The sequence below is a fragment of the Oryx dammah genome, unplaced genomic scaffold (genome assembly GCF_014754425.2).
Source record: "Oryx dammah isolate SB20612 unplaced genomic scaffold, SCBI_Odam_1.1 HiC_scaffold_22, whole genome shotgun sequence".
Lineage (NCBI taxonomy): Eukaryota > Metazoa > Chordata > Mammalia > Artiodactyla > Bovidae > Oryx > Oryx dammah.
The window spans coordinates 54634210-54651747 of NW_024070206.1; positions in this window are offsets into that span (position 1 = coordinate 54634210).

Below are 17538 nucleotides of genomic sequence, written 5' to 3' on the forward strand. Positions count from 1 at the left end.
TTGCTCTCAGTGTGTTATTCCTAGTTAACAAATTAGGTGATTCTGAACATATTAACACTTGAACTTTATCCTAATGAATCTTCAGATAGTTGCCAAATGTGACTAAGAACTTACAGATGAATAAAGAATTCTCAGCTTGTTGTCTTGGAAAATTTTATTTTAATGAATAGACACAGCTCAGAATGTCTATTATCAACATACAAACACTGCCAAGTTCTTTTTTAAAATGTCATCATTACAAAAGTTTAATGTTTTAATATGAAAATGTCACATTAAATCTTCCTCCACATTAATAAGTCACCATATCTGTTAGCACTAGGCAAGGCACTGAAGAAATGCAGTGAATAAGAGTTGCAGGATTTTTCTTCTTTTTGGTTTTTGGGAAAACTTTATGAAAAATACATTCAAAAGAAAGTGTAATACATCTGTGTGGCACTTTTTAGTAACCTCATGTTGTATTATATTACATCACTTAATCCTTACGACAGCACTATATGTTTTGGAGGGTGAGAGTTTATACCATTTTAGGGGTGAGAAAATGTGGATTCAAAAGCTTAAATGACCTGAATCAGGGCACACAGGCAGTAAATGAAAATTCAGGGTCTGACATCAAGGTTTTAATAGACCTTGCTTCAGCATCCTCTTCATAACACTGGTGATGCTTTTTTAAGGTTAACCATAAACCCACTTTATTTATTTCTTTTACAGAATATTCCTAGTGTTGGAATGCCCATGGCTGCCACGGATATATGTTGCTGCTTATGTTTAGACCACAGACCTTGTGAACTGAAAAGCAATAAAGCAGGAGCATTGTTCTCTTACCCAGCTCTCTGTGCTCCAGGCAGCGGTGAATCACTGTGGATTCATAGTAATGCTGATCTTACCTGGGATGTTTTTACAGTTCTGCGAGTCTGTAAAGAAAGTGAAATGGTGAAAAGAAAAAAAAAAATGTTACAGGCTGGTAAAGTTTTATTTCAGCTACAGGGCTGCTGTAAAAATTGCTCTTTGTTTTCTGATGTATCCCTTGCCTGGGAATGAGCAATTTATGTGTATTCAGTTTTTGTGGAGGTGACTGTCTCCCTTTGAAGACAGCCTAGTCTGTTCATGTGTCAGCTCTCAACTGGGGGACGGGTGTTAATTCTTCTTCTTTTTTTAAAAAAAATTATTTATTGGAGGTTAATTACCTTTAATAAGCACAGCAGTATTGTGATGGTTTTTGCCATACATCAGTATGAATCGGCCATAGGTATTCACATATCCCGTCCATCTTGAATCCCTCTAATCCTCTGGGTTGTCACAGAGCACTTTTTTTTGAGTGTGCTGCATCATACATCAAACTGGCAGTGGTTAAGGGTGTTAATTCTTTCGCTAGCAGCAAGCCAAGACAGAAGGAAAACAGAGGCTGCTGGGATAGGCATGTAGGGAAGTCGGCCTCATCTGGATCCAGCCAAGCCTCAAGCTAGGCAAGCCCAATTCTACCTTCCAGCCACACCACAAACTAAGAGCAGCAAAGGAGTAGGGGTCTCCCAAGGTGTTGCATTTCCACGTTGGCCTGACACACGGTCTGGGTCTTTGACATCCTGTTCTCTTGGTCATCTGTTCTAGCTGATGAAGTTCAGAGTTGCTAGCAGCATCCATGCGCTTCCTGGCTTGGCTGGAGGTCATCTCTTTATTATTTTCTGATGTGACTGGTCAGGTAGGGGAGGAAACTCTCTGCCTCTGGCTCCTAGGTTTGATGCTGGGTCTTTGGAATAAACAGAGGGCAGATCAACTTGCGAAAAGAAATCCAAATTTATTCATTTTTAATATTAAATATATTGGGAAGTCACAGGGGAAAAAAATGAATATCCAAAAAAGCATTAAAATTTGAGAGCATGTTCCCATCTGTTAGGGGAAGAGGTTTTTAGTAACTTGTTTAGTCATTAAATCGTGTCAGACTCTTTGCGGCCCCTTGGAGTGTAGCCCGCCAGGTTCCTCTGTCCACGGAATTCTCCAGGAAAGAATCGTGGAGTGGGTTTGCCATTTCCTCCCATGGGATCTTCCTCACCCTGGGATGGAACCCTCCTTTCCTGCTTGGCAGGTGGATGGGCTGAGCCACCAGGGAACCCCTTTAGTAACTTAGGGGAGAGTAAGTGACTTTTTGGCAAGATGAATGGGCTCTTTCCCCGCCCCCCCCACAACCTCCCCAGGAGGGCATTTTTTCACAGCTGATCTCCTTTAGGGAATCTGTTTTTAGGCAGAGGAGGGGAGTTCAGAGACAGCCTCACCCAGCACTGGGCGGTTTTTCAAGAGCCTTCAGCTCAAAATGATCAATATACTTGAGCGGAGTGTTTTGGCGCGGCGTGTCCTGAACTCTTGCGTTCACAGCAGAGATTAGTGCACGCTGCACTCAGTTCCGCCTCCTGCAGGCGCATAGCGGGGGAGGGGAGGGGTAGATATGGAGGTCGTCGTATCTCAGGGTCTGGCGGCTCAGGCAGGGCTAAGCGGATGGAGGCGGGGCCGCGGGCGGGGCGGGGCCGCGGGAGGTGGCGGGGCCACAGATGGGAGGAGGGGCTGGGGCGGGGTTGAGGGCGGGGCCGCAGGTTGGAGGTGGGGCTGGGGCTGGGCCGCAAGTGGGAGGCGGGGCTGAGGGCGGGAAGCATATTGGGGCGGGGCGGTGGCGGGGCGGGGCGGTGGCGGGGCCGCAGATGGGAGGCGGGACCGCGGGCGGGCGGGCGGGAGGCGGGACCGCGGGCGGGCGGGCGGGAGGCGGGGCTTCTGGCCAGAGGCCAGCAACGGTGTGCGGGACGCAGAGATCCGCAGAGGCGAGCTAGCGGGCCCGGTCCTCTCCCCGCTGTCCTCCCCCAGCCCGTCAGCTATCTCCGGATTCCATCCCTCAGTAGTCGGGTGTACTATTGATAATTCGGTTGGTTCAGTCGCTCAGTCGTGTCCGACTCTTTGCGACCCCATGAATCGCAGCATGCCTGGCCTCCCTGTCCATCACCATCTCCCGGAGTTCACTCAGACTCGCTTCCATCGGGTCAGTAATGCCATCCAGCCATCTCATCCTCGGTCGTCCCTTTCTCCTCCTGCCCCCAATCCCTCCCAGCATCAAAGTCTTTTCCAGTGAGTCAACTCTTCGCATGAGGTGGCCAAAGTACTGGAGTTTCAGCTTTAGCATCATTCCTTCCAAAGAAATCCCAGGGTTGATTTCCTTCAGAATGGACTGGTTGGATCTCCTTGCAGTCCAAGGGACTCTCAAGAGTCTTCTCCAACACCATATTGATAATTACGGCCTGCCAACCGCACCAGGGTCTCCGTCCGGCCCCAGCTGTGTCTGAAAGGGCAGCGAGGGGTGGGTGGGGGACGATGCACAGAGCTTTTCTTTGAGGCTGCCCTAAAATCCAGAAGGGTCTGTGTGGAAGTGACCGAGGGGACGAAGCAGAGCAGGGCGGTGGGACTGGATCCGGCGGAAGACTGTAGTCTTGGGATGGAAGAGAGACTGGGACGGTGGCTGGCAGATATCACATGCAGAGATTTTACTTTGCGGTGGGGATAAGAGGCATTACTGGCAAGCTGATCCTTAAAATAGTAATTGATATTCTACCAACATGTAGATAGAATTTGTTACTCATGTCAAGTGCTAGGAGATGCTAGAATGTATTTTAGAGGAAATTTTTTCCTGACACTAATATTGTTTCCTAATACTACTTTTAGTGGAGTTCCTATCTTCCTTAAGAACTTTTCTATTTTTCTGATTATAAAATGAGTATACTCTTTTTATAGAGTACTTGAAAAATGCACATAAGTATAACAAAGAAAACAAAATCACCTATAATCCACACAAAATTTTTTTCATTGTTAATATTTTGGAGTATTGTCTTACTATTTTTGAAACACATATGTATAATATATATATATATATAATATTTGAGACATCCCTGGTGGCTCAGAGGTTAAAGCGTCTGCCTCCAATGCGGGAGACCCGGGTTCGATCCCAGGGTCGAGAAGATCCCCTGGAGAAGGGAATGGCAATCCACTCCAGTATTCTTGCCTGGAGAATCCCATGGACGGAGAAGCCTGGTAGGTTACAGTCCACGGGGTCGCAAAGAGTCGGACACGACTGAGCGACTTCACCTTACCTTTTACCTTACATACAGAGAGATCGCTAGTCTTTCCCATTCTATTGTTTTCATTTATTTCTTTGCATTGATCAATGAGGAAGGCTTTCTTCCTCTCCTTGCTATTCTTTGGAGCTCTGCATTTAAATGGGTATATCTTTCCTGTTTTCCTTTGCCTTTAGCTTCTCTTCTTTTCTCAGCTATTTGTAAGGCCTCGTCAGACAACCATTTTGCCTTTTTTGTTTCTTTTCTTGGGATGGTCTTTATTGCTGCCTCCTGTACAATGTCATGAACCTCTGTCCATAGTTCTTCAGGCACTCTGTTTATCAGATCTAGTCCCTTGAATCGATTTGTTACTTCCACTGTATAATTGTAAGGGATTTGATTTAGGTCATACCTGAATGGTCTAGTGGTTTTTCATACTTTCTTCAATTTAAGTCTGAATTTGGCAATAAGGAGTTCATGATCTGAGCCACAGTCAGCTCCTGGTCTTGTTTTTCCTGACTGTTTAGAGCTTCTCCATCTTTGGCTGCAAAGAATATAATCAATCTGATTTCAGTGTTGACCATCTGGTGATGTCCATGTATAGAGTCTTCTCTTGTGTTGTTGGAAGAGAGTGTTTGCTATGACCAGTGCATTCTCTTGGCAGAACTCTGTTAGCCTTTGCCCTGCTTCATTCTGTACTCCAAGGCCAAATTTGCCTGTTATTCCAGGTATCTCTTGACTTCCTACTTTTGCATTCCAGTCCCCTATGATGACAAGGACATATTTTTTTGGTGTTAGTTCTAGAAGGTCTTGTAGGTCTTCATAGAACTGTTCAGCTTCAGTTTCTTCAGCATTACTGGTTGGGGCATAGACTTGGATTACTGTGATATTGAATGGTTTCTCTTCAGGAAACTTGGAGATACCAAAGGAACATTTCATGCAAAGATGGGCTCAATAAAGGACAGGAATAGTATGGACCTAACAGGAGCAGAAGATATTAAGGAGAGATGGCAAGAATACACAGAACTATACAAAAAAGATCTTCATGACCCAGATAACCACAATAGTGTGATCATTCACCTAGAACCAGACGTCCTGGAATGCAAAGTCAAGTGGGCCTTAGGAAGCATCACTATGAACAAAGGCAGTGGAGGTGATGGAATTCTAGTTGAGCTATTTCAAATCCTAAAAGATGATGCTGTGAAAGTGCTGTACTCAACATGCCAGCAAATTTGGAAAACTCAGCAGTGGCCACAGGACTGGAAAAGGTCAGTTTTCATTCCAATCCCAAAGAAAGGCAATGCCAAAGAATGTTCAAACTACCACACAATTGCACTCATCTCACCCCCTAGCAAGGTAATGCTCAAAATTCCCCAAGTCAGGCTTCAACAGGATGTAAATGGTGAAATTCTGGATGTTTAAGCTGGTTTTAGAAAAGGCAGAGGAACCAGAGATCAAATTTCCAACATCCATTGGATGGTCAAAAAAGCAAGAGAGTTCCAGAAAAACATGTATTTCTGCTTTATTGACTATGCCAAAGCCTTTGATTGTGTGGATCACAACAAACTGTGGAAAATTCTTCAAGAGATGGGAATACCAGATCACCTGACTTGCCTCCTGAGAAATCTGTATCCAGGTCAAGGAAAAACAGTTAGAACTGGACATGGAACAGCAGACTGGTTCCAAATTGGGAAAGGAGTATGTTAAGGCTGTATAGTGTCACCCTGTTTATTTAACTTCTATACAGAGTACATTATGTGAAATGCCAGGCTGGATGAAGCACAGGTGGAATTAAGATTGTCAGGAAAAAGATCAATAACCTCAGATATGCAGATACCACCACCCTTATGGCAGAAAGCGAAGAACTAAAGAGCCTCTTGATGAAAGTGAAAGAAGTGAGTGAAAAAGTTGGCTTAAAACTCAACATTAAGAAAACTAAGATCATGGCATCTGGTCCCATCACTTCATGGCAAATAGATGGGGAAACAATGGAAACACTGACAGACTTTATTTTTTGGGCTCCAAAATCACTGCAGATGGTGATACAGCCATGAAATTAAAAGAGGCTTGCTCCTTGGAGGGGGAGCTATGACCAATCTAGACAGCATACTAAAAAAACAGAGACATCACTTTGCCAACAAAGGTCCATCTAGTCAAGGCTATGGTTTTTCCAATAGTCATGTATGGATGTGAGAATTGAACTATAAAGAAAGCTGAGTGCTGAAGAACTGATGCTTTTGAATTGTGGTATTGGAGAAGACTCTTAAGAGTCCCTTGGACAGCAAGGAGATCAAACCAGTCCATCCTAAAGAAGATCAGTCCTGAATATTCATTGGAAGCGCTGATGCTGAAGCTGAAACTCTGTTACTTTCTCCACCTGATGCGCAGAACTGACTCATTGGAAAAGACCCTGATTCTGGGAAAGATTGAAGGCAGGGGGAGAAGGGGATGACAGAGGATGAGATGGTTGGATGACATCACCGATTTGATGGACATGAGTTTGAGTAAACTCCAGGAGTTGATGATGGACAGGGAAGCCTGGTATGCTGCAGTCCATGGGGTTGCAAAGAGTTGGACATGACTGAGCAATTGAACTGACTGACATACATAGAGGTTAGATTTTGTTTTTTTAATTGAACAACTTTACTGAGGTATAATGTATATATTATAATGCCCACCCTTTGTAAATGTAGAATCAGATTATTTTTAATAAATGTATAGACTTGTACAACAATCACCACAATCCAGTTTGAAAACATTTCCATCCCTCCAAGTGTAACCTCTTGCTCATTTGCAGTTAATTCTTGTCTCCACTACCACTTAACCCTAGGCCACCACTGATGTGCTTTCAGTCTTTATAAATTAGCCTTTTCTGGACATTTCAGATAGGTGGAATCATACAATGTTCAGCCTTTTGTGTCTGGCTTCGTGCATGTAGCATATGTTTTTGTTGTAGTGTGTTGCAGCAATAGCTCATTCATTTAAATTATCAGGATAACCATCCATGGTATGAATTTGCCACATCTTGTTTACCCATTCATCTGTTTTCGGTTATTATGAATGCTGTTGCCGCAAACGCTCATGTGCATGTTTTCATTTGGGTTAAATCCCAGAAGTTGAATTGCTAGGTTGTGCAATACATTTATGTTTTAAGTTTTTAAGATACCACCAGACTGTTTTCCATGGTGGCTGCACCGTTTCTCATCCTTACCAGCATCGTGTGAGGGTTCAGGTTTGTGCATATGCTTCCTGGCACTTGTCATCGTCTATTTTATTGACAGTAGTCATGCTGGTGTGGACTGGTTCTCATTGGGGTTTTTAAAAATAAAGAGAATTTCCTCAGGGGCAGCTTTTCCCGTACTCTTTAACCGTTTGTGTATCTTCCATGCTGAGATGTCTGTTCACATCTTTTGCCCATTGAGTACTAGGTTCTTTATTCTGAATGTAATTCATGTTATCAGGTATATGATTTATAAAAGTTTTATTAATTTTTTTCCTTTATGGATTATGCTTTTGGTGTTGTACTTGAGAGCGTTTTGCCCTACCCAGGGTCACTACAATTTTCTCTTTTATTTTCTTGTAGAAGTTTGATAGTTTTATCGCTTGCAGTTAAATGTATAATCCAGTTTGAATTAATTTTTATGTATGGTGTCTGATAAGGTTTTCAGTTTTGTATGTGTGTGTGTGTGGCTATTCAGTTGTCTCAGCACCATTTGTTGAATTGCCTGGGCACATTTGTCAGAATTCAATTGACCATGAATATAACAGTTTATTTTGGGAATTTCAGTTTGGATGCATGGATCTGTGTGCCTGTCTGTATGCCAGGACCATGCTGTCATGTTATGATGACTTTATAATCACCGTGGAACTGGGTAGCATCTGTCCTCCAACTGTGATCTTCTTTTTCAGAATTGTTTGAGGTCCTTTGCATTTTAAGAACATATACTTAGGATCAGCTTATGAATTCCTACCACAAAGCTGGTTTTTTTTTGATAGGGATTTCATTGAATTTACATATTTGTATTATCAGAGTATTTTCCCATGTTTTTATGGTGCTGATACTTTTAGCTGGGATAGTCTTGGAGTCCTTTCTTGGAGCAAGAAGGGAGCTGGGCTAGATTACCCTTCAGTTTCCCTCTTCATCTTGGTATTCACTCAGTTTTTGCCCTACACTGTATATATTTGCAAGAGAGATATGGGTCTTCACGACTGAGAAACTGGGGCCTGAATTTGTCAGTTGCTAGACAGAGTTCTCTCTGGCAGGCCCTAGGCTCACTGGAGGAGGCTGGGTGGCAGAAGCAGCCCTGGAGGCTGGCCATCACGTGGCTGGTCAGTCAGTTACCAGGGGCGATCACTCCTTATGCCCCGAGAGTGTAGGTGGCCACGATGACACCGAGACGTGCCGTGTTACTCAGCGGGCCAGGCAGGCCGCAATAGATGCCAGGAAGGCATCTGGCAGACTTGGGGAGGGAGGCGAGGTCCCTGCCATCTCCTGACGTCAAGGTCTGTGGGCGGCAGTGCCCGATGCTGATGGAATTCCGCACACGCAGCACCACAGCGGACTCTCTGGCTTCTCCCGGATCAAATGGTTCATGGTGGGGTTTACAGCCCTCACTGCTGATGTTATAAGGTTAGAGGCAGTGACCCTGGGAGAGTTTATACACTCCATTTAAATTTTTATTGTTTCATGAAATGGGAATTGTTTTCTGCCAGTCAGTAAAGCAGCGGGTATCCTGGTGTATAATGTGAATAGACTATTACTGTTTGTTATGGCCATTTAACTGCAGGGCAGTCTTATTAGTGGGGATTTCAGAACCACAGGACTTTTGCTAGCCTCGGGGCTAATTCTTTATCCAAGTCAGCACCAACGCTCTTACACAGAACAGGTTATGGCCGCTTCAGAAGGAGATGCAAGTTCAAAGTCTCTGAAGTTTAAAACATGGTAGAAAGGAACTGAGAGAACCAAGATCTGAGCAATCAGGAAGTTCAGGGGAAACGTGCCTGAGACATGAGCCAAGCAATCAGATGTTTCAGGACACAGTGGCACAGCCATCCTGGCAGGTGAAAGAAACATTATTGAAGAAATCAGCTAAAATCACAGAGGAGAAGCACAGTGCTTATGGCAAAAATCCTCACTAGTTTAGGGGCGGAAAAATGATCGATGGTTTCCCTTGAATGTTATGAAAAAAGTACAAACCATCCTGAATATTCCCAAGTCCCTATCCAGACTGAGCAGAAGTCCTATTGAAGCTTATGTGAAAGAGCAGGTTATAAAAGGATCATAAGCTGACTTTGGAAGGCCAGGAAAACATCCTCATTATACTGGTGTGGTACCATCTGAAAGTGATGTTACGTTCTGGATCATGGATCCAATTAATGCAGAGTTGTCATCCTCAGCTGGGAGCGGGGAAAGTGGAGTCCTAAACTGGTGAAGGTAGGAAACGATACCTTTCTCAAAGGTGACGTGTGGCATCGAATAATATTGTGGGTAAAGAAGTTTTGTAATGGGAATGGACCAGAGGGGTATGTGTGTGCGTGGGGCGGGGGGAGAGATCTCCAATTATTCTTTGTGCTTTTTTAAAAAATTGGCTGTGCCCATGATTCAATATCTTAGTTCCCTGACAAGGGATTGAACCTGGGCCCCGAGCATTTGGAGCACAGAGTCTTAACACCTGGATGGCCAGGGAAGTCCCTCTTTTTGCTTCTACTCCAGTTAGGTAGTGCTGGTTCCCCCTGCTGTACTTCTTGCTTCTTCCGGAGCACTTACCACCTTCAAGTATGCTGTTATTTACATGTTTATGATGTCTGTTGTCTGTATCTTCCCCATTCGAATGTAGAGGGCAGGAGTCCTGCTTTGCGTTATTCACTGACAGATCCCAAGCACCCAGATCAGTGAAGGCGCACAGCACCCAGTACATGATAGACTGAATGAGTAAAGACGCGGAAGGGAGGAAAAGGAGGATTCCTAGCCAAATAGGGAAGTAAAAGTTGTGACTTCTTACTGCTGAAGGGAGATGGTAGCACAGTAGGGGAGTGGGGTTTTTCCATCCCCGCTCAAGCTGGGTCTTGTCGGCTTCGGTCTGGAGAGAAGCATCTCCCTCCACAGCGGGTCTCAGTGGTTCAGATGGAACAGCACAGATGGGAACAGTCCTGGGCAACCCAATCTGAGGAGCAGCCCTGTGTTGTTTCAGAAGTAATCTACCCACCCTTTAAAAATCCTTTAGACTATGTTGCCAAAACTCAATCACAATGCTCATTTGAAACATAGTATTAGTCCTTATTTTCAGTCCACTGGATTTTTAAAGAACTTCAGTTTGCCAGGTCAATATTTAAAATCCATAGGCTTTAACTAATGTAAACAAAGGTCCAAAAAAGTGGCAAGTGCGAAGTTTGCCTACCAAAGTGGGATGTTCCCTGCAAGCTCTTAAGGAGTGGGGTTTGTGAATAACTGATTTGTTTTACTGAAAACCTAAGCATCAGAGAGGGCTGGTAATTTCCTTAGAGTCACACAGTTACTAACTGGTTATAATTGGTGGCTTTTCCAAAGAAGTTTGAATCGCAGGAGAGTCCATGTTCAAATCCCACTGAATGTGCAAATGAACGGGGCCTTGAGGACACTTGATGGGATTTCCTCATTTTAGAAATTAAGACACACACACAAAGTGTATTAGTCTGAGTTCTACAGAGAACTAGAACATAAGAGTGTATGTATGTATATCTACATATACATATATTTTAAAAAAGCTTCCCTGTAGCTCGGATGGTAAAGAATCTGCCTGCAGTGTGGGAGACCTGGGTCGATCCCTGGGCTGGGAAGATCCCCTGGAGAAGGGAATGCAATCCACTCCAGTATTCTTGCCTGGAGAATTCCATGGAGAGAGGAGTGGGCTACAGTCAATGGAGGCACAAAGAGACGGACATGTCTGAGCAAATAACACTTACTTATACATATACATATGGACATAAATATATGTACACATACATATGTATTCTTATAATTTCTTACATATATTATTTAATAACCTAATTTGTTATTTATTTTCATAGACTATAACCTATTTATTATAATATAAACTTAATATTGTGATTCCTTAGACTGTAGCCCGCCAGGCTCCTGTATCCATGGGATTCTCTAGGCAAGAATACTGGGGCGGCTTGCCATTTACTTCTCCAGGGGATCTTCCCGATCCCAGGATTGAATCCATGTCTCCTGCATTGCAGGCAGATTCTTTACTGTCTGAACAACCAGGGAAGTATATAATTTCTTATATGTTTACTATATTAATAATATAATTTGTTATTTATTTTCATAGGCTGTAACCTATTTATTATAATGTAAATTGTTATTATACATATATGGATATTTATTATGAATTATTATATTTATTACTTGTATACAAGGCAAGCTGGAGACAGAGGAGTAGTCCAATCCAACTCCAAAGGCCTGAGAACCAGAAGAGCTGGCAGTGTCTGTTCTGGGTCCAGTCTGAGTCCTGAGGCAGGAGATAACCCATGTCCCAACTTAAAATCAGTCCACCAGAGAGCTTGGATTCTCCGTTTGTCAGCTGTTTTGTTTGGCCCAGACCCTCAGTGGATTGTATCAGGTCCACACACGTTGGGAGGGGCCAGCTATTTTACTGAGACCAGTTCAAAGTTAGAAAACTCTGCTAACTTCGTCTAGAAAAACACCCTCACAGCCACACCCAGAATAATGTTTAGCCAGATACCTGGGCGTCCTGTGGCCCAGTCAAGTCGATGACACAGAGGATTAATGGTCACACTCAGGAAGGGGGATTGCATACCGTGCCCCCCACCCTGCCACAGCATGAGTCAGGCCGGAGCTGCCAGGACCCTCCCCCGAACTCCCAGTTTCCTGTGTCCCCCTTCACATCCTTGCATTTTCTCATCAGCACACGTTTCCTCCATCTCTGTTAGCAACTAATAATTCTCATACATCTCATTAGTTCTAGTTTATGCATATTTAAATCACTGATGTCTAACAAATTTCTTCAAGGCCTTGTATATGATTTCCCTCAACTGCTTAGCGAGAAGCTATTTCATCTACATATTTAGAAGAACACTTTTAACTACAAATTAGATTTTTTTCCCCCCAACAGAAGTAAATGGTTCATTACTGAAATTAAGATTTCTTATCACTGCACTAGCCACTGTGGGTATGATGGGGAAGACAGTGCAGGTGTGATGGACGGTGTTTGGCCCAAGACAGTTTAGAAGGGAGCGATGAGATATCTTCTTGATTGAGACGAGGCAAGAAGTAGGACGTTTTCTCTTGCTTTCATCTTGTTTCCTCCTCATGAGAAAAAAACACTTGTCTTTACATTACTATGACTTACGTAAATCATCTCCATAAATATATTAAAAATACCTGCTGAGTGTTTTAGAAATCAGAAGAATCAGAGACGTACATCAAAGCAGGTTAAAAAAACAAAAAACAAAAACGGTCCAATTTGTACTGCTAGGCAGCTCAGGGGTGGGAAGAAGGGGGACAGGCCACTTTCAGTGTTGCCCATGGCGACCAAATGGTGCGTACTTATCACTGAGGACTGCTCTGTGCTGGGGACCCTGCAGGAGACATTTGGCCCGAGATGGGGACAGAGCGCGGGCGGCTGTGATGGCGCACAGAGTGCAGCCCAGAGGAGCTACCGCCTGCCTGAGGCCAGGGGCGTTGTCCAGGAGGACCCCACACCTGAGGGGCGGCGGCCAAGAGGAGCTACCCCATGTCCGAGGTCAGGGGCGGCCGAGGGTGCCAGGCTGCGACGGTGCAGGAGCAGCTGAGAGGAGCTACCCCATGTCTGAGGCCAGGGGCGGCGGCCAGGAGGAGCTACCCCCTGCCCGAGGCCAGGGGCAGAAGCCGGGAGGACCCCAGGCCCGAGGGGCGGTGGCTGAGAGGAGCTACCCCACCCCCAAGGCCAGGGGCAGCGGCTGGGAAGAGCAGCCCCACGTCCAAGGAGCCGTGGCTGCACGGGCACAGAAGGGCCTAGAGGAGCTACTCCATGTTCAAGGTCAGGAGGGGCGGCGGTGAGGAGATACCCCTAGTCCAAGGTAAGGAGCCGTGGCTGTGCTTTGCTGGAGCAGCCTTGAAGAGATATCCCACGTCCAAGGTAAGAGAAACCCAAGTAAGATGGTAGGTGTTGCAAGAGGGCATCAGAGGGCAGACACACTGAAACTAATCACAGAAAACTAGCCAATCTGATCACACAGACCATGGCCTTGTCTAACTCAATGAAACTAAGCCATGCCGTGTGGGGCCACCCAAGATGGATGGGTCATGGTGGAGAGGTCTGACAGAATGTGGTCCACAGGAGAAGGGAATGGCAAACCACTTCAGTATTCTTGCCTTGAGAACCCCATGAACAGTATGAAAAGGCAAAATGATAGGATACTGAAAGAGGAACTCCCCAGGTCAGTAGGTGCCCAATATGCTACTGGAGATAGGTAAAGAAATAACTCCAGAAAGAATGAAGAGATGGAGCCAAAGCAAAAACAATACTCAGTTGTGGATGTGACTGGTGATAGAAGTAAGATCCGATGCTGTAAAGAGCAATATTGCATAGGAACCTGGAATGTCAGGTCCATGAATCAAGGCAAATTGGAAGTGGTCAAACAGGAGATGGCAAGAGTGAATGTCGATATTCTAGGAATCAGCGAACTACATTGGACTGGAATGGGTGAATTTAACTCAGATGACCATTATATCTACTACTGTGGGCAGGAATCCCTTAGAGGAAATGGAGTAGCCATCATGGTCAACAAAAGAGTCTGAAATGTAGTACTTGGATGCAATCTCAAAAACGACAGAATGATCTCTGTTCATTTCCCAAGGCAAACCATTCAATATCACAGTAATCCAAGTCTATGGCTCAACCAGTTATGCTGAAGAAGCTGAAGTTGAACGGTTCTGTGAAGACCTAGAAGACCTTTTAGAACTAACACCCAAAAAAGATATACTTTTCATTATGGGGGACTGGAATGCAAAAGTAGGAAGTCAAGAAACACCTGGAGTAACAGGGAAATTTGGCCTTGGAATATGGAATGAAGCAGGGCAAAGACTAATAGAGTTTTGCCAAGAAAATGCACTGGTCATAGCAAACACCCTCTTCCAACAACACAAGAGAAGACTCTACACATGGACATCACCAGATGGTCAACACTGAAATCAGATTGATTATATTCTTTGCAGCCAAAGATGGAGAAGCTCTATACAGTCAGGAAAAACAAGACCAGGAGCTGACTGTGGCTCAGATCATGAACTCCTTATTCCCAAATTCAGACTGAAGTTGAAGAAAGTATGAAAAACCACTAGACCATTCAGGTATGACCTAAATCAAATCCCTTATGACTATAAAGTGGAAGTGAGAAATAGATTTAAGGGACTAGATCTGATAGATAGAGTGCCTGATGAACTATGGACAGAGGTTCATGACATTGTACAGGAGACAGGGATCAAGACCATCCCCATGGAAAAGAAATGCAAAAAGACAAAATGGCTGTCTGAAGAGGCCTTAGAAATAGCTGTGCGAAGAAGAGAAGCAAAAAGCAAAGGAGAAAAGGAAAGATATAAGCATCTGAATGCAGAGATCCAGAGAATAGCAAGAAGAGATAAGAAAGCCTCCCTCAGCGATCAATGCAAAGAAACAGAGGCAAACAACAGAATGGGAAAGACTAGAGATCTCTTCAAGAAAATTAGAGATACCAAGGGAACATTTCATGCAAAGATGGGCTCGATAAAGGACGGAAATGGTCTGGACCTAACAGAAGCAGAAGATATTAAGAAGAGGTGGCAAGAATACACAGAAGAACTGTACAAAAAAGATCTTCATGACCAAGATAATCACGATGGTGTGATCACTCACCTAGAGCCAGACATCCTGGAATGTGAAGTCAAAAGGGCCTTAGAAAGCATCACTACGAAAAAAGCTAGTGGAGGTGATGGAATTCCAGTGGAGCTCTTTCAAATCCTGAAAGATGATGCTGTGAAAGTGCTGTACTGAATATGCCAGCAAATTTGGAAAACTCAGCAGTGGCCACAGGACTGGAAAAGGTCAGTTTTCATTCCAATCCCAAAGAAAGGCAATGCCAAAGACTGCTCAAACTACCTCACAATTGCATTCATCTCACATGCTAGTAAAGTAATGCTCAAGATTCTCCAAGCCAGGCTTCAGCAATATATGAACTGTGAACTTCCAGATGTTCAAGTTGGTTTTAGAAAAGGCAGAGGAACCAGAGGTCAAATTGCCAACATCTGCTGGATCATGGAAAAAGCAAGAGAGTTCCAGAAAAACATCTATTTCTGCTTTATTGACTATGCCAAAGCCTTTGACTGTGTGGATCACAATAAAGTGTGGAAAATTCTGAAAGAGATGGGAATACCAGACCACCTGATTGCCTCTTGAGAAACCTATATGCAGGTCAGGAAGCAACAGTTAGAACTGGACATGGAACAACAGACTGGTTCCAATAGGAAAAGGAGTACATCAAGGCTGTATATTGTCACCCTGCTTATTTAACTTCTATGCAGAGTACATCATGAGAAACGCTGGGCTGGAAGAAGCACAAGCTGGAATCAAGATTGCCGGGAGAAATATCAATAACCTCAGATATGCAGATGACACCACCGTTATGGCAGAAAGTAAAGAGGAGCTAAAAAGCCTCTTGATGAAGGTGAAAGTGGACAGTGAAAAAGTTGGTTTAAAGCTCAACATTCAGAAAATGAAGATCATGGCATCCGGTCCCATCACTTCATGGGAAATAGATGGAGAAGCAGTGGAAACAGTGTCAGACTATTTTTGGGGGCTCCAAAATCACTGCAGATGTGACTGCAGCCATGAAATTAAAAGACGCTTACTTCTTGGAAGGAAAGTTATGACCAACCTAGATAATATATTCAAAAGCAGAGACATTACTTTGCCGACTAAGGTCCGTCTAGTCAAGGCTATGGTTTTTCCAGTGGTCATGTATGGATGTGAGAGTTGAACTGTGAAGAAAGCTGAGCACCGAAGAATTGATGCTTTTGAACTGTGGTGTTGGAGAAGACTCTTGAGAGTCCCTTGGACTGCAGGGAGATACAACCAGTCCATTCTGAAGGAGATCAGCCCTGGGATTTCTTTGGAAGGAATGATGGTAAAGCTAAAACTCCAGTACTTTGGCCACCTCATGCAAAGAGTTGACTCACTGGAAAAGACTCTGATGCTGGGAGGGATTGGGGGCAGGAGGAGACGGGGACGACCGAGGATTAGATGGCTGGATGGCATCACTGACTTGCTGGACGTGAGTCTGAGTAAACTCTGGGAGTTGGTGATGGACAGGGAGGCCTGGCGTGCTGTGATTCATGGGGTTGCAAAGAGTCGGACACGACTGAGTGACTGAACTGAACTGAACTGAACTGGCGACATGTGAAGTGGCTTGCCTGAGTCCCAGGAGTCCTGGGAGGCTGACGGCATCTCGCAGGTCATCTGTTCCAGCTCATTGTGCCTTTCAGCTGAGCAAAGGTGACACGCATCACCTGGATGGTGGGTGCACGTTCAGGTCCCTGGCCCCGCCCCCTTGACATTCTGGTCCATGCGTTTGTCAAGAACTCCAGGAGCTGGTGTTTTTAAAAGCTTCTCGGGTGTCACTAAGGTGGGTCCACAGTGACTGTTCGGTGAAACACATCTGCGCCCCGCCCTCCTCTTGGGTCTCAGGTGCCCCAGGCTCCGGGACACTCATCCACCGCTGCCTTCACCTCCTTCCCGGGGCCAGAGCCCCACGAAGCAAGAAGTCCATCAGGGACTCCGCCCTGGCTTTTGAAAAAGTGAGGAAATAGCAGGACACAGGCAGACTCGGGATTCAGAGAGCGCCCCCAGCCACCCAGGCTGTTCCCTCACTTTGCTGTTTGTCTCCCTTCTGCGGGTCAGGCTCTGGCCTCTTGTGAGGTCCTGGGGGCCCTGTGGTCCTAGTGGTTCATGGCTCACCCTTCCTGCTTCTCTGCAGACCGCACTGTGAGCTGCCTGCTCCTGCAAGCCCTCCTCCAGATGGTGTCAGAAGTGGGGTGCTCACTCGTCCTGCAGGGCTGCAGCTTTGCCCCCGGCCAGCACCCCCCCCCCCGCCCGCCCCATCATTGCCATTGGTCTGTGTCTGTGAACTCGGCTCTAGGACGCTCTGCAGGGAGGCGAGACCATGCAGGGTTTGGCGTTCTGGGTCTGCTTATTTCCGTCCGCACAGCTCCTCCAGGCTCATCCTCGCTGTTGCAAGTGTGCAGGATGGTGACCACAGTTAGTGATACTGTATGTATGGTACCCTGGGAACTTGCTGCCAGAGTGGATCTCAATTGCTCTCACCACACACACACACAAACACATACACACACACACACACACAAACACATACACACACACACATACACATACACACACACACAGTCATACACACACACACATACTCATATACACACACA